We start from the raw sequence: 14,629 nt of genomic DNA on the forward strand, positions 1-14,629 counted from the left end.
AAATAGACACCCTTTTCTCTCTACAACCTCCTTTCAGGTAGTTGTAGAAAGCGATGAGGTCTCCCTTCAGCCTTCTCTTCTCCAGAATAAACAACCCCAGTTCCCTCAGATGCTCCTTGTGTCTTGTTTTCTAGTTCCTTCACCAGGTTAGTTGCTCTTCTCTGAATGCATTCCAGCAACTCAGTATCCTTCTTCTAGTGAGGGGCCCGAAGCTGAACGTAGTACTTAAGGTGTGGTCTTACCAGGGCTGAGTATAGAGAGACAATCACTTCCTTAGTCCTACTGACTGTGAGAAAAATCTCAATATTTTTTTTCAGACAGGGTCTTCTGTGAAGCTATTTTATTCGCAATTGCAATGGTGGGAGTCCTGCAAGCAGGAGCGCACAGTAAAAGTATATCATAGCCTTATATTCCCTATTACCCGATGCTTGATTCCTCCCGTTTCCTCATCGGCTGTGTACTACCGGTTCACAAACTACTCGACGCTTCTTGCTATACCATATATGCACAATTTTATTTGACCAACCATTAATTTCTTTTCCTTTTTTTTTTTTTTCCCTTCTTCTCCCTTGACTAGAGTGCCTGTGATTTTTGTTTTTACTGATTTCGCACTGCTCGTCCTGTTTTTCTTAGCTATCCTCCTTATTTTGGGACAGTGGGACCTTCCCATTATCTTCTTAACATACTCCCCACTGCTATGCAACTGTCATGCCTGCACAATCACTTTTGAATATGCAAGGTTAGTGGAATTTTCCACTGCAAAAACACATTCTACCGAAAAAAAAACCCAAAAAACAAACAAACAAACAAAAAAAACCTTTGTTTCTCACAATTCCCCCCTCTTATTTTCTTACTCCTATTGTCATTTCTGCACCACTTCACATCCTCCACTCTTGAGTTTTTCCAACATTAGGGCACAGTATTTTTCTTTGGATGTCACAGGGGATGACAGATACACAATGCCATTATTATTATAATACCAACAAATAGTTGTTTGAGCCAATTCCATTCAGGTAACCATGAAGTTAGTTTCTTCCAAATGTCTTTAAATACCCAGGAAGTGTCATCTTGAGCCACTTTATGTAGGATCTTGTTTTTTTCCCAAATATTTTTGAGATCAGTCTCAATTCGTCCTGTTTGATCTACATACATACAGCGACTAGCATTAATTACAGTGCACGCTCCTCCTTGTGAGGCTAGTTATAAATCTAATACCATTTGATTCTGGAGTACCGTTCTTGCAAACTTGTTACCTCCTTTTGTAGTGCCTGGACTGCATCTAGTGTTATTTTCTAGTTCTTCCATTATAGCTGAGATATTTACAATAGCGTTTTCTAATTCACTCACCCCTAACCAAGGTAGAAACCACTTTGCAAAACAGTGAAATGCCCTGTTTCTTTTTACTAGAGGATTATCTGGAGTCCGCTTAATTCTGCGTGTGGTCTCAAGGGGGCTTTGGCTCTGTGGGTCTTCCATAATAGTTACATTTGGAATTATTGCCCCCAGGGTGCAAGCTCCCTTCCATCCTAGGGGCAACACCTTCCTGGCTTTATGGCCACATAGCCAGTACCAACCCATTGCCATTTGGGATAGGCCATCCTGTTACAGGATTCTCATGTTGTATTGAAGGGAATGACGACACGGACTCCAAGATAGTCGAGAAATGGAGACCCTTTATTGTCCCAATGCCAGATCTTATATAGTTTTTCTGAGCCCCTACACGGGCTGCACGTGGCTGGCAAACATAGTTACAGACTTCTGATTGGTGCATTCCTTTTGATCACGCGTAGCCCTCTATAGGCCCGTCCGAGCCTAACAACTCCTCCTTATTGGTTCCCACTTTCTCTTATTCTAGCCTGGTTACCACTCTATGCCTTAGTGCACCGCCATATCAATCAGCTTAAGTTTGTCACCGAAAGGGTCACCCATATTGTATCTGGTGTGCATTATGTATATTAGCATCCCCGTAGCTACCATATTCGGTACAGTATGGATTATTCCCTACTTCATGGATAATATTTCCACACCCAGGGTCAGTATTATTGCCCCCTGAGTTTCTATCAATGTTGTTTGAAAGACACCTTTGATAACACGTTATATTGTAGCCAGGATTATGTGTAGGGAGCTCAACTTCAAAATCTGTTCCTTCCCGGGACTGAGTATGATCCGTTGTTTTTAGAAATCTAAAGAATCCAGACACAGTTGCTGCTGGTAATGGAATAGCAATCAGGGACAAGGCCTTTTCAGTGTTTCTAGGCATTTGGGAGCAAATCCAACAATTATTTCGATATAGAACTCGAGAGATGTTCTGGATTAATTGGAAATGCTGATTTTTCCTCCCATCCTATCACTAATCAATTCATAACAGGTATTACTAAGATAAGCTTAAAATACATCATATCTCTCTCTATATCCCTATAATAATTAAGAAATAATAATTCAGAAAAACAATAAAAATCACAAACTAATAAGGATTCTTCTGGTGGGGATTGAATACCCCCCCCCTCTTCTTTTTCTCCCTCTTCCAGGGAGTGTCCCCTGGAAACACTCTAATTCTGTGTAATTCAATCCCTTTTACCCATTAACTCATTAAGAATTCTTTGAAGGAGAAGTTAAAGGTTTACAGTAGTTAGTTTTAACAGATTTAACTTTTAAAGTCTCTATTAAGACAGTCTCTCAGGTTTCAGGGTTAACCGATGCTTTCACCCGAGTGTAATGAGCCCACCATTTCTCAGCTGTTCTTACTGTTGTCTCAGTAGTCAGGAGTACCTGGAATGGTCCATGCCACTCAGGTTGTAGCTTTGATTCCCTCCATGTCTGTATCAGAACCTAATCTCCTGCTCGGAATGGATGGATTGGGGCTTCCAAGGGTGGGGTTTGTGCTAACGATCCACAGGTCCTGAGAGATGACAAAGAGGACGACAGCCCAAGTATATAGTTTTTAAGAAAAGCATCTTTTGTCTCAAATTGAGATAATTCATTCCCTTTGTCCAGGTACAGCAATCCAAATAATATTTCGTATGGTGAAACTCCCACATCTTTTCTTGGCGCAGTTTGAATTCGGGAGAAGTGCCAAAGGTAAACACTTCGTTCAGGGGAGCCGAGTTTCAAGAACTTAGTCAATTGCTTCTTTACTGTCTGATCCACTCCACCCTTCCAGAAGAGGAAGGGTGCCAAGGAGCGTGAAATTCCCGCTTAATTCCTAGAGTCCGCATTAGCCCTTGCAATATTTGTGACTTCCTTGATCAGAGTCAATATTTTCAACGATTCCATACCTGGGAATTATCTGTTCTAGAATTTCCTTAGCTGCCACGCTTACAGTAGCAGATACTGAAGGGAAAGCTTCCACCCTCCCTGACAAATGATCGACCAAGACTAATAAGTATTTAAATCTACCTACTCTAGGGAGTTCTGTAAAATCTACCTGTACGCTTCGGAATGGTTGAATTCCTGGTTCTCGCCCCCTTTGGGCTGACTGCAGATAATTTTCCTATTTACTTTTTGACATACTTCACAACTCCTGCATACTTGTTCAGCCAAAGTATATATATTACCACACATACATATTTCCATAACCCAGTGTCACACATTGCTTGAATTCCCCAATGATGTAAACCAGTTAGTATTTGCCTCATTAGCACTTTATTCAGCATTTCTCTCCCCTCAGGGAGTATCTGTTTTCCTTCGGACTTTGTGACTCCTAATTCCTTAAAAACCTCTTTCTCTTAAAACTTTTTAGTTCTTTTTAGTTTTGGGTAGGGGTAGCTCAGCAATTCCCTGAATCCTCTCTGGATTTATTCTTCATTTCCCCTCATACACTAGATGCCCTAAATACTTGACTTCTCTTTCTACATACTGTAATTTATTTTTCAGTACTCTCAAGCCCCGTTTTTCCAGAAAGTTGAATAGCTTGTTAGTGGCTTCCTTCACAATTATTTTCTCCTGTCTTGACAATAAAAGATCATCCATATATTGTAACAGTAACACCTCCTCTGGAGGTTGGAATTGCTCCAAAATTTGTTCTAGAACTTGCCCAAATAAATTGGTGGCCCTGTAAACCCCTGAGGTAAAACTGTCCATCTGTATTGTTGCTTCTGCCCTGTTTCAGGATCTTTCCCCTCAAAGGCAAATATATCTTTGCTCCCAGGGTCCAAGAGCACCCCATTAATATCACCATTATTCCAGTCTAGCAATTTACTATTTGAATGCCCAATTTCATTATCAAATCCTTTCCCAAGGAGTTAGTCCCTGCCTCGGGTACATACAGTAATTGCCCAGTGATCATTTTATCCCTAGTCTCATCCTGGTGTTCCCTAAAAGTAGCACTGTTATCTCAATCCCTTCTACCCCTGTCACCTGTAGGGTTTCATTAGTTAATTTAATCCCTGATACTTTACAGGCCAGCGATGACCTAGCTGCCCTAATGTATTGGGTTTATGTGGCAAGGTTCTGGTAGTGGGGGGGCTGCAGTGGTGGCCTCCGTGAGAAGAATCCAGCAGCTGCCCTATGTTAGATAAGGGCCAGTTTCATCCGGCTCCAAAGGGGCCCGCTGCTGCCCAGAGCCGAGCCATGAGCAACGCTGTTATAAATGACTGAGTCCCAAATAGGATTACAATCAAAGTTTACAATTTATTAAATGAATAGAGGCAAGCAAACAGCGCTGGGTGCGCCGGGAGTCTCTGCTCCACCAGGACGCACACCTGTTACGTAAGGCGGCTGGTTTTTATGCTCCTAGGCTAATACATATTCATTACTACTTCTAGAAGAGGCAGGGTTATTATAATTGGTTTCCCGAATCCGAAGTCCTCCCAGGTGCACCTGCTTATCAGTCTCTGTTGGTTTCTCGGGGACCGCTCGGACAGGGAGGCTCATATTCTTCCTCCTTATCTAGTGGTCTCTTGGCCGGCTGTCAGAAGTTACTGCACGTCCGTGCAAAGTCAGCAGTTTTTCTCTGAAGAAATCCCTTTGTTCTCTTCTCGCCTAAACCCAGGCCTCAATGTTAACCCTTCAAACCCCTTAGTGGCACGAATTGCTGGACTATTCCTTACAATTCCTCCCTTTTTTTTTTTTAATATCATCAATTCGTGTCTCTTCTTCAACTTTTGTTAGTAGCAGTTGGATTTCATCAGTCAGTTCTCGGGGTGTCCATTTCTTAAGCATCATTATCGACACATCACCTTTTCTCTCCCAAAGTCATCACAAATTGGGTGCTATTTATTATCTGCCGTATCAACAACGTAAAGCAAGGTATCATACAAGATATAAACAATAATGTCATTACACCACATAAAAATAAAAATAGCATTCTTTTAACCCATGGTCCACCGGGCAACCACGAAAAGAAATCCCAATACATACCCTTCCAGGTTTGTATTGGGATGTGGGCTAACTTCCTAATTTCCTTTGTTATCTGCTTGACCACTTTTCCATTATCATCAATTTGTAAACAACAATTAGAATCGTTCAGTTTTCCACACACTCCCCCTTCTTCTGCTAGTAAATAGTCTAAGACCATTCTATGTTGAAAGATAGCATTCCTCATCTGAGTGGATTGATCAGCCAGAAGATCCAAGGCCGTCGCTGTTTGATTGGTTACAACTTCGAGGATAGCTTTCAACCTAATTATTCGGTTCAAATTATAAATAGGTTCTCGGGCTCCTGATACCAACTCATTCGGGTTCCAGGTAGCTGACCCATAATGCTGTATGATTCTTTCAGGAGGCCATTCATCCTTTCCCCATTTTTGGGCACTATCCCCGGCTAAGGAAGTATCAATAGATCGTTTTACTCTGTTCAGGTCGTCATATAATCTTATTCCTAAATGATTTCCTTGTGTTTGTGACAATAAAAAGAACAAGGGTCTTATGTACCCCACATAGCATATTCCCGACCAGTTTCCGGGTAGCCTCTTGTAAGCATGCTTGCCACACACCCAATAAATGTCTCTTTAGGGCCCACGTCCCGTTTGGAAAATGACCATCCCATCCATCTTTACCCTTTGGGGCGTGATAATACAGAGTGTCCTTGTTACCGAGTGGTCCTGTTACAATGTCTGCCCCGTTTGTACTCGTATATGCACGCTTCCAAGCTCCCACGTTGGGTTTCCACTTACAGTCACAATTCAGTTCTCTTTGGCGACCTGTCATATTATAAGCCTTTTTCGCCATCCAATCTTGAGAGTGTGGGAAGCGCCTTCAATCATGGGGTTGGGCCCGCTTTCAGAGCTTGTGTTACCATTCAGCCCTTCAGGGTGATCCAGCTCCTGGAAAAACTAATCACAATTTTATTATGGGTTTAAAAGGTTCTCATGTTATTTTTCTCAGGACAAACTGATCTTGGTGTGGGAGAAGTCCGGTCGAGGCACTCTCACTCGGCGGTCAATACCCATAGGGGTTGCCTCCCTCGGTAGACCATACACGCCGCAGTGGAGGGTCCTACCCCGGTCTTGCCTTCTCCCTTTCCTCCCTTCAGCCTTGTCCTCTTTATCCAGTGCCCTTAATTCATGCAGAACCTCATTGCTGGGATATCAGTTCCTCTTTAGTCTCAGTTTCAGTTCCCCAGGAGTGGACTCAACCCTCCAGGCTTCGGTAGTTATTGGTCCTTTTATTCTGGATGCGTGGGTCCAACCCCTTTCTGCTGTTCTCACAGCTGTTTCAGTAGTAAGTAAAACAAGGTACAGTCCCTCCCATCGGGGGTTCAATGATTCTTCTCTCCAGGTTTTTATTAAGACCTTGTCTCCTGGTTGTATTTTATGAATAGCAAATCCTAAAGGTGGTGTCTGAGTCATCATCCCAATTTCTCTTATCTCCTGTAATCTCCTTCCAATGGTAATTATGTATTTCTGGATACTATGATCCTCAACGACATTGTTCCCTAGGGGCATCCCTTGAGAATAAGGCATACCATATAACATTTCATATGATGATAATCCAGTCTCACTGTGTGGTTTAGTTCTTATGTTTAAAAGTGCCAATGGTAAGCATTTCGTCCAGGGCAGCTGTGTCTCGATCATTAACTTAGCCAATTGTTGTTTTATTGTTTGATTCATCCTTTCTACTTTCCCTGAGCTTTGTGGGTGCCACGGAGTGTGGTATTCCCACTGAATACCTTTCAAGGGGTACATCCTTCAAATCTTTGTGGCTGGCGTATGTTCGATTATTTCCACACAATTGTGTTCCAACGGTCCTTCTTCTGGAACGGTTCCTAGAAATACTGCTGGATATAACAGGTTAGTCGTTTTCAAGGTTATGTCATCTTGTTCAGTTAGGATTGCCTGATATTTCATCATCCAGCTGGGTGATAACCAGTGCCCCCCCCCCCTTTGTTCCAAAACGGTTGTTACCATATGTGGTCCAAAAACTTCAATACGTTTTCCCATTTGAAGGCAAATAATTTTCTACTATCTTTATCAAGAGGTATGCAAAAGAAGGCATCCTTTAAATCTATCACGGTAAACCATTTATATTTCCCTTTCACAGATGTTAACAATGTGTAAGGATTAGCTACTACCGGGTGAATATCCTTTGTTATTTCATTTATTGCTCTAAGATCTTGTACAAATCTATACTCGCCATTCAGCTTCTTTACTGGAAAAATTGGAGTATTGTATTCTGATTTACATTCTTCCAGAATCTGATATTTGAGAAATTTGTCAATAATTTTCACCATTCCTGTGCCTAGCTTCTATCTTAAGTGGATATTGTTTGATTCAAACAGGTTTGGCTCCTTCCTTTAATTCCACCTTTACCAGTTGTGCCAGTTTCGACTTCCCTGGTACATCTGTTTCCCGTACTGTTGCTATAACTGCATTTTCTACTTCTCTTGGAATATTAACAAAGGGTTTATCTTTGATCATTAGGATTTGGCCTACTTTGGACTCAGGTACCTTCATTATTAATTCTCCATCCTCAAAGGTTATTGTTGCATCTAATTCGGCTAATAGATCCCGTCCCAAGAGTGGCATCGGGCATTCTGGTACATACTAAAATTCATGGGTTAGTTCCTTACCCCCAAAACGCAAATCAAGGGGTTGTAAGAATGACCATTCCTCCTCTTTCCCTGTGGCTCCAATTATTGTAGTTGTCTTAGTTCCTAATCGTCCTTTTAAACTATTTAACACTGAATATGTTGCTCCTATTACATTTACAGCCTAATTAACACAGAGAAAGAAGCTCCCATAACCAACAAAAAATTCAAGCCTCTGTCTTCGTTTCCTAGCTTTATTTCAACTAGTGGACCTGCTAGGGTAGATGCTCCAGGTCCCCATCATTCCTGACTGTTGTAAGTTTGTCCTGCAGCCTAAGACAATTTCTTTCTGATATCAGGGGCTGATTGCCCTGGAAAGAGGCTAGCCAGTTGCCTCTCTCTCTCTTTTTTTTTTTTTTTTTAAGCCAGTGTGAGAAATACTCCGTAGCCAATAACTTAGGCTCAGGCGAGGATCTCAGTGAAGTAGTAATTTATTCGCGATTGCAATGGCGGGCGCCCCACAAGCAGGAGAGCGCGCCCACTAGTTCCAAAACACAGTTTATATACTTTTTGATGACAGGACCCTCCCCTGTTTCCCCATTGACTGGGTAATCCAGGTTCACAATCTATCTGATGCTTCACAGACAATGCCTGGCCTTCAGTTGCTGGCCTGTTAAATTTCAAACTTCTTTTGACTTTTTTACTGTTTGAAGTGGTAATGTTTCATCACTTATCTGATTTGACTTGACACCGTGATTTTCAGGGTTAAACAACTACTTAGGAATGCCATCGAGAGATCTGTCTTGAGGCAGGATAGTTGTGAGTGGCAGGGAGTGTGGGAGGATATGGGCAGGTTTCTAGAGCAGTGGTCACCTCCAGTGTTTTGGACATTCAACCCGTGAACAACTGCAAAATCCTAAAAAACTGGTAGAATGCTTGAAAAAAAGGTGTCATGACTCTGGCAGTTCCAAAGTGACACAAATCACTGTTGAGTGCTGGGGTCTGGCTTGTGACTCTCGAGCTGCAATTGATGCTACTATCAACCTAGTGACAGACCCTGCAGCCGCTCCAGCTCCCGTAGCCACTCCAGCACCTGCAGCCATTCCAGTTCCAGCTCCCACAGCCGTTCCAGTTCCTGCTCCTGCAGCCGCTCCACTCCCTGCAGCTGCTCTAGCTCCTGCAGCCGCTCCCAATCCTGTGGCTGGGTCAGAGAAACGAGCTGTAGCAGTGCAAGTTGCCCCTGCAGAGGGTATTCCAACCCCTGTGGCAGACCCTGTGGCTGGGCCAGAGAAACGAGCAGTAGCAGTGCAAGTTGCCCCTGCAGAGGGTATTCCAACCCCTGTGGCAGACCCTGTGTCTGGGTCAGAGAAACGAGCTGTAGCAGTGCAAGTTGCCCCTGCAGAGGGTATTCCAACCCCTGTGGCAGACCCTGTGGCTGGGTCAGAGAAACGAGCTGTAGCAGTGCAAGTTGCCCCTGCAGAGGGTATTCCAACCCCTGTGGCAGACCCTGTGGCTGGGTCAGAGAAACGAGCTGTAGCAGTGCAAGTTGCCCCTGTAGACAAGGTGAAAAAATGGTATAGAGAGTCAGGTCGTTTGGAACGCAGACAGTCTTCTGCTAGGTCTGGGTATAGAGAAGACGAGGCTGGGCCATCAAATGTGCAGGAGGATGAAGATGAGGATGAGGATGTAGAAAAATCAACAGTAATTACCCGAACCCTATACCAGCGTGAGCTACGAGATGTGCGAAAAGATTTTGGTCGCTGCATAGGTGAGCAGCTTGTCACCTGGATGCTCCGGTGCTGGGACACCGGAGCCAATCGTGTGGAATTAGAGGGCAGGGAAGCCAGGCGGCTGGGATCCCTTGCTAGGGACGCATGCATTGACAAAGCAATTGGAGATGGAGCACGATCTCACAGCCTCTGGAGGTGTCTCCTGTGAGCTGTGAAGGAAAGGTATCCCTTCAAGGAAGATTTTGTATGTCTACCAGGCAAGTGGACCACCATGGAGAAGGGAATTCAGTACCTGAGGGAATTAGCCGTACAGGAGGTGATTTATAAGGACCTAGATGACGCACAAATATCCACAGATCCAGATGAAGTCCAGTGTACACGACCCATGTGGCGGAAGTTTGTATGGAGTGCACCATCATCATATGCCAGCTCATTGGCAATAATGGTCTGGAAAGAGGATGAGGAACCCACAGTGGATGAAGTGGCTAAACAACTCCATCAGTATGAAGAAAGTCTCTCCTCTTCCCTACAGGCCTGTGTCTCAGCTGTGGAGAAACTCTCTGAAGAGTTCCACCAACTTAAAGAGAATTTACCTTCCTCCCCACCTGAACAAACCAGTGTCCACCAACTAAAAGAGAACACTTCGGAGAAACTTTCTGAAAAGTTCCCCAAACTTGAAGAGAGATTATTTTCCTCCCCACCTGTACAAACCAGTGTCTCAGCTATCAGGGGTAAGCGTCCGTCCGTGCAAGGAAGACGATATGGTGGGTACACACCCCGCGCGACCCTGTAGTTTTACCTACGGGACCATGGAGAGGACATGAGAAAATGGGATGGAAAATCTACTGCGACCCTAGAGGCACGGGTACGTGAGTTGCAAAAGAAAACAATCGGGAAAAAGGGGTTCTCTGAAAAGCTTGCTGCTCCAACTTCCAGCAGGCAGTCCTTTAAACACAGAAACGAAGATTCTGACCAGGACTAGAGGGGCCCTGCCTCCAGCCAGGGGGAGGAAAGGGACAATCGAGTTTATTGGACTGTGTGGATTCGATGGCCTGGCACGTCAGACACACAGAAGTATAAAGCTTTAGTAGACACCGGTGCACAATGTACTCTAATGCCATCAAGCTATAAACATGGGTTGGGATATATTCCCAAGTCTATCAGGTTTGCTTTCTCTGGCGGTACGCAGTCACCGCTTTTTATTTCACCCGCCTGCGTAGCCTGTGCGGCCGCTGTCTGTACCCTTTTTTCCGCTTGCCATGATCTCAGTGTCTCAGTTGCTAAGCACCAGGTCGTCATCACCTCAGCAGCTGTTGTATCTCCCTGCGAGGCAGCGTCCCATATAGTTGTCCCAGCATTTTCCCAAGTTTTTAAATCAAACACCGCCGAAACCTTCGACGGGGCCCCATTCTTTTGCAAAAATTTCAACAGTAGTTTTATCTTATACGGATCATATTTTACTCCCCTTTTTATTAGTAGTTGCATTAATAGTTTTACTATGGCCTCTTCTTCTGCAGAGAGGTTAGCTCCCATGATTAATGCCCAGCCACTCGCCTGCCTTCCAGGTGATGTCCCGGGGTTGAAGCTGCCGTCTGGCTGTGAGCTTGACTCGTTCGGCTGGGTTCCCTTCAGATGCTCCTTGCAGCGCTGTTCCTCCGCGAATCACGTTGGGGTCACCATTTGAAGGGATGAAAGACACGGACTCCTGATGGCTCTTGAACAGGAGACCTTTATTGCCCTTTTTCACCACTACATATACCTTCCCCGTAGCCACGGGGTCCCCGTGACCACGCTCCCGAATCTGTCATACAATTGGTTAGAGACCCTCAGACATGCGCCTCAAGCCAGCCAGCAATTGGCCACTGCCCAAAGCTCATCTTTAACACTGTAGCCAAGTTATTTATCTCAACCTTGCTCAAGTTTTTGTTTCTACTGCTTATTTCCTCATTATCTCTAATTCAGGGACATGTGAAACAGCGCAAAGCCACCTGTGAATTCCTTTCCCGCAACATCCCCAGACATGGGACAGGATAAGGACATCCCCAGATTTATTTATATTTATATAATATATTTACCTAAAAACTATCAGTACCGATTACCAAAGGATGGACTCCCCATTATTACTCTGGAATTAATCTTGAGGTTATAATAGATATTGCTCTGACATTGCCACTGAATCAGCAGTACAAATGAAAAAAAAAAAAAGGAAATTAGGAAAGTACTAGGAAGCAAAACCAAAAGACATAATTAGGCCAATGTATAAAACCAGCCTGCACACACTTTGAATAATGAGTCCACCTTTGTCCCCAGAATTTCAGAACTGAAAAAGAGCCAGTGATAAGGATGTTCAAAGATATGCTAGGATAGTCTGCTTACTCATTCCTAACAGAAACTAGTACTTTTCAGTCTGAAAATGAGAATAACTAGCGAGGCAGAAGGCCTCTGTTATAGCTATAAAATCCTGAGTGGTATAGATAAGATTAATGTTTGTGAGGTGCTTCTTACAGTAAAAAACTAGGCCATCATCAAATGAAATCAACAACAAAAAGGAGATAATTCTTCACACGAGGTGTAGCTGTAACTGGGGAATTCTGCTAGGTATATTAGAATCATAGAATATCCCAAGTTGGAAGTGACCGATAAGGAACAACTCCCGGATCCACACAGGTCTACCCAAAAATTTGGACCATATGTCTGAAAGCATTCTCCAAACGCTTCTTGAACTCCAGCAGGCTTACTGCCATGACCAGTTCCCTGGGGAGCCTGTTCCAGTACGTGACAACCCTCTTCAGGCTGGACATCAGGAAGAACCTCCACTGAACCTCCCCTGTCGCAGCTTGACACCATTCCCACGGCTCCTATCACTGGTCACTAAAGAGAATAGATTGGAGCCTGCCCCTCCTCTCCCCATCGTGAGGAAGCTGTAGACTGCGATGAGGTCTCCCCTCAGCCTCCTCTTTTCCAGGCTGAACAGGCCAAGTGACTTAAGCCGCTCCTCATACGTCTTCCCCTTTAGGCCCTTCTCCATCTTCGTAGCCCTCCTCTGGACACTCTCCAATAGTTTCATGTCTTTCTTATACTGTGGTGCCCAGAACTGCACACAGTACTCAAGGTGAAGCTGCACCAGCACAGAGTAGAGCAGGACAATCACTTCCCTCAGCTGGCTAGCAATGTCGTGCTGGATGCACCCCAGGATATGGTTGGCCCTTTTGGCTACCAGGGTACACCAGTGACTCATACTCAACTTGCCATTAACCAGAACCCCCAGATCCATTTCTGCGGAGCTGCTCTCCAGCCTCTCATCCCGCAGTCTATACATATATACAGGATTGCTCCATCCCAGGTGCAGATCCCAGCACTTGCTCTTGTTAAACTTCATATTGTTGGTGATTGCCCAGCCCTCTAACTTGTCAAGATGTCTCTGCAAGGCCTCTCCACCCATGAGGGAGTCCACAGCTCCTCTCAGTTTAGTGTTATCCACAAACTTACTTTACACACCTTACAGTCCTGCATCCAAAAAATGGTGCCCTGCAGAATCCCATTAATGACTGGCTGCCAGCCTGATGTAACCCCATTTACTATAAGCCTTTGAGCCCAACCCGTCTGCCAAATGTTAACCCGTCTTTTTATGTATTTGTCTAGCTGTAAACTGAACATTTTGTCCAGAAGGATACTGTGAGAAACAATATCGAAAGCTTTGCTGAAATCCAAAAAGATCACATCAACTGGCTTCCCTTGGTCAACTAGATGGGTGACCTTGTCATAAAAGGAAATTAAGTTTGTTAAACGGGGCTTTTCCCTTGTTAGCCTGTGTTGGCTGTGTCCGATGACTGTGTTGTCTTTCAAGTGTTTTTCAGAATAATCTTCTCCATAATTTTACCAGGCACTGAAGTGAGACTGACAGGCCTGCAGTTACCAGGGTCTTCACAGACCGAACCCAGCACCGACCCCTGGGGAACATCGCTAGTCACAGGTCTCCAGCCGGACTCTGCACCACTGATCACCAACCTCTGAGCTCGGCCAGTCAGCCAGTTCTCAACCCGCCTTTCTGTCCACTCATCTATCCCACACTATCCCACAGGGAGGCTCAGTCCGCCTCCCTGCCAGGAGCCTTCGCTGTAGTCAATCCGCACGAGGTCCTCGCTAAAAATAAAGTCCTTTCTTGTCCTTGAAAATCGGGACAACATTTGCCACCTTCTGGTTGACTGGGACCTCTCCAGATTCCCACAGCTGTTTAAAAATAATTGAGAGAGGTCTCGTGAAGACATCAGCCAGCTCTCTGAGTACCCTGCAATGAATCCCATTGGGCTCCAGAGACTTATATGCATCCAGCTGGAGCAGCAGATCCCGCACAAGTTTGGAGTTGAATGAGAGTTCATCATTACCAGTGACAGTCCTCCAACTCAGGGCTCTGGGTGTTCCAGGGCCCATCACTGGTGTTAGCGGTGTTTCCCAGGGGTAGGTGCTGGGTCCGGTCTTGTTCAACATCTTCATCGCCGACCTTGATGAGGGAATAGTGTCCACCCTCAGCAAGTACGCCGATGACACAAAGCTGGGAGGAGTGGCCAACGTGCCAGAAGGCTGTGCTGCCATTCAGTGAGACCTGGACAGGCTGGAGAGCTGGGCAGGAAGAAACCAAATGAGGTTTAATAAGAGCAAGTGTAGAGTCCTGCACCTGGGAAGGAACAACTGCATGTATCAGTACAGGCTGGGGGACGACCTGCTGGAGAGGAGCTCTGAGGAGAAGGACCTGGGGGTCCTGGTGGACAACAGGTTGACCATGAGCCAGCAGTGTGCCCTCGTGGCCGAGAAGGCCAGTGGGATCCTGGCGTGCATTAAAAGGAGTGTGGCCAGCACGTCAAGGGAGGTGATTCTCCCCCTTTACTCTGCCCTGGTCAGGCCTCACCTGGAGTACTGTGTCCAGTTCTGGGCTC

The 14,629-nt window shown here is 45.0% G+C and overlaps 1 protein-coding gene and 1 long non-coding RNA gene across 2 annotated transcripts in view; one reads left to right on the forward strand and one right to left on the reverse strand.

The window, feature by feature from the left end:
- Positions 1–14,629, forward strand: part of LOC308184894 — a 111,414-nt gene that overhangs the window by 90,338 nt on the left and 6,447 nt on the right. The gene's annotated exons all lie outside the window — the stretch shown is intronic.
- The window catches only part of LOC308184723 (uncharacterized protein), a 324,716-nt gene that overhangs the window by 74,314 nt on the left and 235,773 nt on the right, over positions 1–14,629 (reverse strand). The gene's annotated exons all lie outside the window — the stretch shown is intronic.

This window comes from Anser brachyrhynchus (assembly GCF_964034855.1).
Source record: "Anser brachyrhynchus genome assembly, chromosome: W".
NCBI lineage: Eukaryota > Metazoa > Chordata > Aves > Anseriformes > Anatidae > Anser > Anser brachyrhynchus.